Source organism: Budorcas taxicolor, chromosome 2 (assembly GCF_023091745.1).
Source record: "Budorcas taxicolor isolate Tak-1 chromosome 2, Takin1.1, whole genome shotgun sequence".
Classification (NCBI taxonomy): domain Eukaryota; kingdom Metazoa; phylum Chordata; class Mammalia; order Artiodactyla; family Bovidae; genus Budorcas; species Budorcas taxicolor.
Genome location: NC_068911.1, coordinates 161128120 through 161137273, shown reverse-complemented (window position 1 = coordinate 161137273; position 9154 = coordinate 161128120). Strand labels below are relative to the sequence as shown.

Genomic DNA, 9154 nt, shown 5'->3' with positions numbered 1-9154 from the left:
GGTGTTTTATGATAGGAGATCCTGGTAAGGAATACGGAACTAGTAAGCCACCACCAACCAGAAGAGTTCAGGAAAGGTCAAAAGGAGACACTGCATGTCCGTCCACTTCCCAGAATCCCTCTTGTTAGCATCCATCTTGGCTGAGCGATTTGTGCGCCACCAGGAAAGACTCTGAATTAGAATGATTGGCCAAAGACAACTTGAAAACTAATCCCATCATCATAAAACCTGAGACTGCAAGCCACATGGCAGAGCAGTTCTCCTGGGATCCCTTACCCTACTGCTCTCCAACCGGGTGCCCTTTCCCAGTAAAACCTCTTGCTTTGTCAGCACGTGTGTCTCCTTGGACAATTCATTTCCGAGTGTTAGACAAGAGCCCAGTTTCGGGCCCTGGAAGGGGTCCGTCTTCCTGCAACAGTAAGGCCCCAAGATGGCCTTGTCGATATGAAGAGAGGGAGGAGAGTTATGAAGTGGTATTTGAGCTTATATCCTTCACCTTTCACATGGATTACATTTTTCTTTACTAACCAAAATATGTATATAAACTTCGTATGTATTTTTAACAGTGCCTACTGTCTGTGATCAAATCACTTACCATCTCAGCTCTGTTTTTTTCTTTTTTTCCTATGTGCACTGAACTAGTTCTGTGGTGAGATTTATCACCCTCTTGCTTGGGAACTAATGATGTGTGAAGGACTTAACAGGAAAGCAGTATCTGATTCTCCTGAGGATAATATAGTGAAAAATAAAAGCTGTTTTATTTTGGAAATCTGTTGCACTAAGTGAAATGGCTGTGCCTAGGGTGTTGTGGTGGTTTTCTTTTTTTTTTTTTTTGTCACTTTAATCTATCACATAAATTAGTTTTCAGACGCTTCAAGTTAGCACAAAAATAAACCTATCTGATCATGAAGAAGCACTGACTTTTAGATGACCCTGGGATGCAGAAAAGTACCAACTGAGTCCATGGACAGCAGCTTTGGAAGAGTCACAATCCCTTTGGTTTCAGTGAAAAGGATGCAAGAAGTTACAAAACAGAAAATGATGGTCTGTGTCTGAGATTTCTGTTAAGATACATATGCATTTGTATAACCTAGGAATGTGCCAGGACTTCCCTAGTGGGTCAGTGGTAAAGAATCCACCTGCCAATGCAGGAGATGGGGATTGGATCCCTGAGTTGGTAAGATCCCCTGGAGAAGGAAATGGAAATCTACTCTACTATTTTTGCCTGGGAAATCCCATGGGTGGAGGAGCCTAGAGAGCTACAGTCCATGGTGTTGCAGAGTCGTACATGACTTCGCGACTAAACGACAACAAAGGACTGTGTTATCAGGTAGCTAATAAGTCAGTCTTCTCACTTCTTTCGCTTCAAAAATGCCATCTGTTAAAATCACCTGCTGAGTCCTTCCTGACTGCCTACCAAAACAAAATAAAAACCAACACTTTACAACACTCAGAATTAGGATTGAGCATTCATTGGTTTCCAAAATCTTCAGGAAATTTACAATAGACACAAAAATGATGGTCTAGCAATTGGCACTAAATTGAGACATGCAATAGATGACCCTGGACAAGCGTCCAAACAGCATAATGTCATCTGGAAAAGAGAAAAGCATCTTGTGACCCACTGCTAATTTAGGGTATACAACCTCTGCTGTTCAGGGTTTGCTATTTGTGGGGCATAAAGCCAATCCCACCTCTATGTCATAACTACCATCTTCAAAGAGGCACGCACTGATGTCTTACCATCCTGCTATATTTTCATAGTTCTTTATTCTCTCACTATGTCATAAAACTACTCCACATGCTCTTCTAATTGCAATCCCCAAGACCCCTCACCCCTCTTCATTCTCAGTTGATGACCATTCTTCTTATTTCACAAAGAAAACAGAAACAGTGAGGAGAAACTTTCCATGTGTTTCCAACACAAAACTGACTGATCTATTCATATGTGTGTCCATTTTCTCTTCTTCCCCCTAAAGCATCAACTCTTCATCATTGAACTGGGTTCCAGATTCTCTCAGGAACCTGCTTCCAAAATAGTCCTCAAATATCTCTCTGCATAAAATTCTCACCTCCATAAAAACATGCTTTAAGAACTTCCTAAGTACACACACACACACACAATGTCCCTTAATTTCCTTTCTTCTCTGGTCACCATCACATTTTTATGCCCTTATTGAATGAACAAATCTTTGAATGTAATTGTTATAACTCCATATCCATGTGTTTCCTTTCATCCTCTCTCTATTTTTTTAAGGTTGGAAAAATCACTTTATGAAGCCTTAAGAAGCATTGAGTATAATTAAACTGTAGTCCACAGTTAGATACAATTTAATAAAATAATATTTCCATTTCAAAATAAAAGTTATTGTAGGTGAGACCATGAAATGTCCTAACACGTGATTTTAATACATTATGCTAAATTTTCTAAAACAACTCAGAGGAACAACTCCGTTTACAGTAAATGGAGTATTTATGAAAAATCTGGTGTCAACTATATTATATATATGTATATATAGAACCCAAGATTATTTGAACTAGGAAACAGACATTGTATGTCTCAACAGCAGTACTGGAATGCAGCGTTTAAGCCTGGGATTTACATCATGGGATTTGGAAAAGGAGCAGACATCTTGTTTTCCAAACTCGAAGTTTTTCTCAAGACCAAAATCAACAATGTAACTGCCACAGACAGGAAAAAGGAAGCTTTGCTCACTCTAATTGTTCATCTGCCTCAGAAAGTCCAGTATCCCTGAGACAGGAACCACTGCAATAAGAAAAGAGTGAATAGGTTCTCCCAAAGGAGGATTGTTGCGTAATTATGCCTCCTGTCCTGGAACCAGGAGCAAACTTTTTGTTTCCCAACCTAATGCTTGGCAGCACCAAGACATTTCAGTAATGGTCCATCAAAAACCCAGCATTCTGCATCTTCATGAAACAACCTTGTCTCCCATTGAATTTCCTTTTCCTTCCTTTCTCAGGCTTTTGCTCTTTGTCTTTCTTCAAGTCTATGCTTGGCTTCAGATGCTGCATCAATGTCTCTGATTTTTAAGTTGAAAGTGACATCCTTCCAAAGGCAGTGGGATTCATACTCTTTCTCATCTTCCAGCTTCCTCACGTTCTTCTTGATTATAGGCAACTTCTTGGTATCTATAAAAACTACATTTTCCCCTTTTGAGTATTTTGCATACATTACACCATTCCATTCCCCTTCAATTGAGCAGAAAGACTTCTTGTCATTTGGGAAAAAAAATCTCAATGGTAATTCTGTGCTTCTTGCCCCCATAGAAAGGTTTAGTGTGGAAGATGATATTTGCACTATAGTCAGATTTGGAACAGCAAATATTGCATTCTCCGCCTAGTTCCAGCCAGGGCACTGTGAGGATAGACCTGCTGTAAACATTGGGGAATGTGAGAATGTAACGTTCATCATGCTCCAGACACGAGACACAGCCCTGCCCTATGCTGTGCACCATAATTGACATCCTGAGGAATTTTGATCTGGGCCAGATATGAGCATTGAATTGTATCTTCTTATTAAAACACTCAGCATAAACGGCTGAAATGGGTGGATGATGAGAAATCTGCTCAGCCACGAATGTTACACTATTCTTGGAAACCCAGGGAACTGGTCCTTCTGAAACTAGCTCTGCATTCTCTTCAGTATCATTTGGTATTGTTCAGTGACACTGAAAGATTTCACCCAAAATGGGGTTGTATGGCTTTTTGGCAACTGATCCTCTCCTTCCTGCATGAAAGGCTGAGAGATACCATTTCACAACCTGAACCATTCGGTCTCTGGCATCCTTCTGGTCACTAATACTCACAAGTAGATCCGGATGTGCAAAAGTCTGCATGCATTTCTAAAAGAGATCTTCTTTCAGGAATAAATGTTGAAAGAACTACATTCATAAGATCCATTCCAAGTCTAACTTGGGACAACAGATGCATGATAACACTCTTGTGCTTTTCCACCGACCCTGCCTCCCCTTGGTCATTTCTAGAATCATGTGAATCAAAAAGGTCAGCATCGCTTGTCCCATTGGACATGGAAGAATTAAGTGATTTGTGGTATCTGGGCACTTTAGACTATTTCCTGAGCCCCTGTGTATCAAGACTGAGGCAGATGCCAAGGAATCTATTAAGCACTTTGGGGATGAGCCACTCTGAAGGAATTCATCTGCATCATAGAATTCATCTTCATTGCTAGAGTAAGAGAACTCTGGGACTGTGTTTGGAGACAAGTTGACATGGCTTGGAGCAGTCAGACTGCTACTAGGTGGTGAGTGGCCACTGCCTGTACTATTTGGTGTTAGAGTCTGATGATGTCCCAAGGTTGCTAATACAGGTCCAACTGGTAGCAAAGATGAACGCTGCTCTGAATCACACAACTCAGAGTAGGTTCTGGAGGTAAGACAGTCTGGGAAGGCACTGTGTTGACCACAGGTTCCAAGGTTGATATATTGCATCCACAGGATTAATAGTACTTTTAGCAATCTGCAGCGATACAATGCAGTGTTTAATTGATTCTACCAAGCTATTTGTTGTCTCTTTGAGGGTTTCAGTTTTCTTTCTCTGTTCATTGTCTCTGAAGTTTTGAAATTTGTCGTCAAAAAGCTTCAACCAACAAGATTTGTAGATAAGCATCAGCTTCTGTAAGTTTGTTGTCAAAGTCTTGGAGATTAGGAACAAATCCTGAATCCAAACTCCCAGGTGGTGACAGAATGGAGGAAGGAAGAGAATCACACTTGCGCCCACAGCCTAGGCAAGCAGCAGGGTCTCTGGGAACTCAGGGATGGGAGCCGGCCCCTCTCCCAAACCCTCTGGGTCTGCCCACTCCACAAATGACCAGCAAGAAAGCCATTCGCCAACACCCCTGCTCTCTGTGGCTCCAGGGGAGGAAACCAAGGACCACTTCGAGCACCCTTCTTTGCCGCCCTCAGCCGAATCACCGCTGTGGTGCAGTTGGTCTCATCAAGTCTCCTTTCATCCTCTCTTGATTGCACTTTAATTAGCCTTTAGTTCTCATCACTCCTGGAGAAGGAAATGGCAACCCACTCCAGTATTCTTGCCTGGAGAATCCCATGGACAGAGGAGCCTGGTGGGCTACAGTCCACGGGGTCGCAAAGAGTCGGACAGGGCTGAGCGACTTCACTTCACTTTCACTTTCTCATCACTCCAGCAAAATTAATTTTGTACAGGTTACCAATAGTTCCATATTGCTGAAGACAATCATTAACTCTCACTACTGACATTACTCATCTTAACTATTATGCATACTATGAAAAAAGCCTTACCATATGTTAAAATTTACAAATCTGCAAATATATAAAATTCGACAGAACTAAAAGGAGCAATAGACCAATTTGTGTTATACTGGGAGATTTTACCATGCCTCTCTCTGTAACTGAGAGTTCAAATAGAAAAAGAAAATCAAGAAATGGTATTTAAAATTTGAGCATCTCCATTCATAAATGTAAACCAACTGAAATTGTATAGTGTGAAATACAGATTATTTTCAAGTGCACAAGTGGTATTTACCAAGATCATACAATAATGCTCAATAAAATAAATCTCAATAGAATGTTATAGTAATTCCAACTTTGGGGCTTCCCAGGTGGAGCTAGTGGTAAATAACATGCCTGCCATTGCAGGAGACATAAGAGATGCTGGTTGGATCCTAGGGTTGGGAAGATCCCCTGGAGAAGGGAATGACAACCCTCTCCAGTATTCATGCCTGGATAATCCCATAGACAGAGGAACCTGGCAGGCTACAGTACATGGGGTCGCAAAGAGTTGGACATGACTGAAATGATTTAACATGCATGCACGTTTTCATGCCACAGAAAAATTAGGAAATCAATTTTAAAAAGATATCTTAAAACATCAAAGTTTGAACCCTAAGAAATACACATCTAGACATCTTTGGATTGGAAGATGCAATTAAATGGGAGGCTTCCCTGGTGGCTCAGACAGTAAAGAATTTGCCCGAAATGCAGAAGACCAAAGTGAATCCCTGGGTCGGGAAGATCTGCTGGAGAAGGAAATGACAACCCACTCCAGTATTCTTGCCTGGAGAATCCCATGGACAGAGGAACCTGGTGGGCTTCAGTCCACGGGCTAACAAAGAGTCAGACACAACTGAGTGACTAACTAAATGGAATTTAGAAAATACTTAGCATAAATAATTATGAGAAAGATGCAGGATGCAACTAAACAATGCTGAGGAGGATGCCTCAGGTATAAAATAAGAAAGAAGAAGGCTAAAAAAAATAATGATCAAGAATTTAGGGGGGGAAAAGGCAGAAAATTAACCCAAAGAATGTAAACAGTAGGAAAAAATAAAGATAAGAGCAGAAACTGGTAAAGAAAACAAATGCACAAGGAAGAAAATTAACAAATCCATAATATTAAATTTTTAAAATACTAATAAATTTCATAAGTTTCTGGCAAGGCTAATCTAAAAAAAAGTAGAGAGAAGAAAGGAGATAGAAAAAAAAGGGAGAGGAGAGAGTGGTTGGATGGAGAGAAAGTGATAGTTTAATTATTAGTGTTGGAAATATAAAAGAAGATATATTAACCTACATAGGTACGTATGTGATTTAAAACAGTTGAGCATGATATTGACAACTATATGTCCATATGTTAAAAAAACTTTGATAAAATGCTTAAATTCCCAGAGAAACATAACAGCAGTAGAGCCCTAAAATGAATAAACATATGAATAAAACTTTATAAAAAATTTTGATTCTGAAATTTAAAATCACGCCATAATAACTGAGTAAATTGCATCTAGCAATGCATAAAAAGAATATCAATACATCATGACAACGTGATTATTCACAAAATGCAAAGCCATCTTAACACCTTAAAATCTAACGTTATTTTTTACATTAACTCAATAAAAAGAAAAGCCTTGCAATCATCTGAAAAGGTATAGAAATTCACTTATATTCCCCAGAAAAGCTCTTAACACACTAGGAATAAAAGATTGCTTTCTAATCTAATAAAGAATATCTGGGAAATTCTATAGCAAATATCATACTTAATGATGAAGTATTTAAAGATTTCCTATGAGACTGAAAATGTTACCTTATCACCACTTGTATTTAACATCATTTTAAATGTCCTTGCTGTAGCACGTGTGTGCATGCTAAGTTGCTTCAGTCATGTCCAACTCTTTGTGACCCTATGGACTGTAGTCCACCAGACTCCTCTGTCCTTGGGATTCTCCAGGTAAGAATACTGGACTGGGTTGCCATTTCCTTCTCTAGCAGATCTTCCCAACTCAGGGATCAAACCTGTGTCTCTTACATCTCCTGTGTTGGCAGGTGGGTTCTTTACCCCTAGGGCCACCTGAGATGCCCCCCTTGTGGTAGTATAAGATTATAAAATGAAATAAGATTTATGGTTATTGAAAGTTCAGTTCAGTCACCCGATTGTGTCCAGCTCTTTGCAACTCCATGGACTGGAACATGCCAGGCTTCCCGTTCCCTCATCAACTCCCAGAGCTTGCTCAAACTCATGTCCATTGAGTCAGTGACGCCATCCAACCATCCCATCCTCTGTCTTCCCCTTCTCCTCCTGCCTTCAATCTTTCCCAGCATCAGGGTCTTTTCAAAAGAGTTAGTTCTTTGCATTAGGTGGCCAAAGTGAAAGGAAGCAATAATTTGAAGACTAGGAATTGAGTAGTTAGAAAATCAAAAGAATAATCTATTAAAATTAATACATGAATTTAGCAATATATCTAATATCAACTAAAGTCTGCCTGCAATGCTGTGGAGCATCAGGAGATTCAGGTTTGATCCTGGGGTCCAGAAGATCATGTGGAGTAGAAGATGGCAACACATTCCAGGATTCTTACCTGGGAAATCCCATGGACAGAGCAGCCTGGCGGGCTACAGTCCACTGGGTCACAAAGAGTCGAGCATGACTGAGCAACTGAGCCAACAGCAGCTAATATCAACACATAAAAATCACTTGTATTCCTGCACACCAGCAAAAAGACCAAATAAAATATTCAAATAGTACCCTTTCAGTTCAGTTCAGTTCAGTTGCTCAGTCATGTCTGACTCTTTGCAACCCCATGAACTGCAGCATGCCAGGCCTCCCTGTCCATCACCAACTCCCGGAGTTCAACTCATACTCATGTTCATCGAGTCGATGATGCCATCCAGCCATCTCATCCTCTGTCGTCCCCTTCTCCTCCTGACCCCAATCCCTCCCAGCATCAGAGTCTTTTCCAATAAGTCAACTCTTCGCATGAGGTGGCCAAACTACTGGAGTTTCAGCTTTAGCATCAGTCCTTCCAATGAACACCCAGAACTGATCTCCTTTACAATGGACTGGTTGGATCTCCTTGCAGTCCAAGGGACTCTCACGAGTCTTCTCCAACACCACAGGTCAAAAGCATCAGTTCTTCGGCTCTCAGCTTTCTTCACAGTTCCACTCACATCCATACATGATCACTGGAAAAACCATAGCCTTGACTAGATGGACCTTTGTTGGCAAAGTAATGTCTCTGCTTTTGAATATGCTATCTAGGTTGGTCATAACTTTCCTTCCAAGAAGTAAGCATCTTTTAATTTCATGGCTGCAATCACCATCTGCAGTGATTTTGGAGCCCAGAAAAATAAAGTCTGACACTGTTTCCACTGTTTCCCCATCTATTTCCCATGAAGTGATGGCACCAGATGACATGATCTTCGTTTTCTGAATGTTGAGCTTTAAGCCAACTTTTTCACTCTCCTCTTTCACTTTCATCAACAGGCTTTTGAGTTCCTCTTCACTTTTTGTCATAAGGGTGGTGTTATCTGCATATCTGAGGTTATTGATATTCCTCCCAGCAATCTTGATTCCAGCTTGTGTTTCTTCCAGCCCAGTGTTTCTCATGATGTATTCTGCATAGAAGTTAAATAAGCAGGGTGACAATATACAGCCTTGATGTACTCCTTTTCCTATTTGGAACCAGTCTGTTGTTCCGTGTCCAGTTCTAACTGTTGCTTCCTGACCTGCATATAGGTTTCTCAAGAGGCAGGTTAGGTGGTCTGGTATTCCCATCTCTTTCAGAATTTTCTACAGTTTATTGTGATCCATACAGTCAAAGGCTTTGACATAGTCAACTAAGCAGAAATAGATGTTTTTCTGGACCCCT

General features: G+C 40.6%; 1 pseudogene; it reads right to left on the bottom strand.

The window, feature by feature from the left end:
• Nucleotides 1–2866: 2866 nt before the first annotated feature.
• On the bottom strand, nt 2867–5255 carry LOC128061213 (oxysterol-binding protein-related protein 9-like; annotated as a pseudogene).
• Between the last annotated feature and the right edge of the window lie 3899 nt (nt 5256–9154).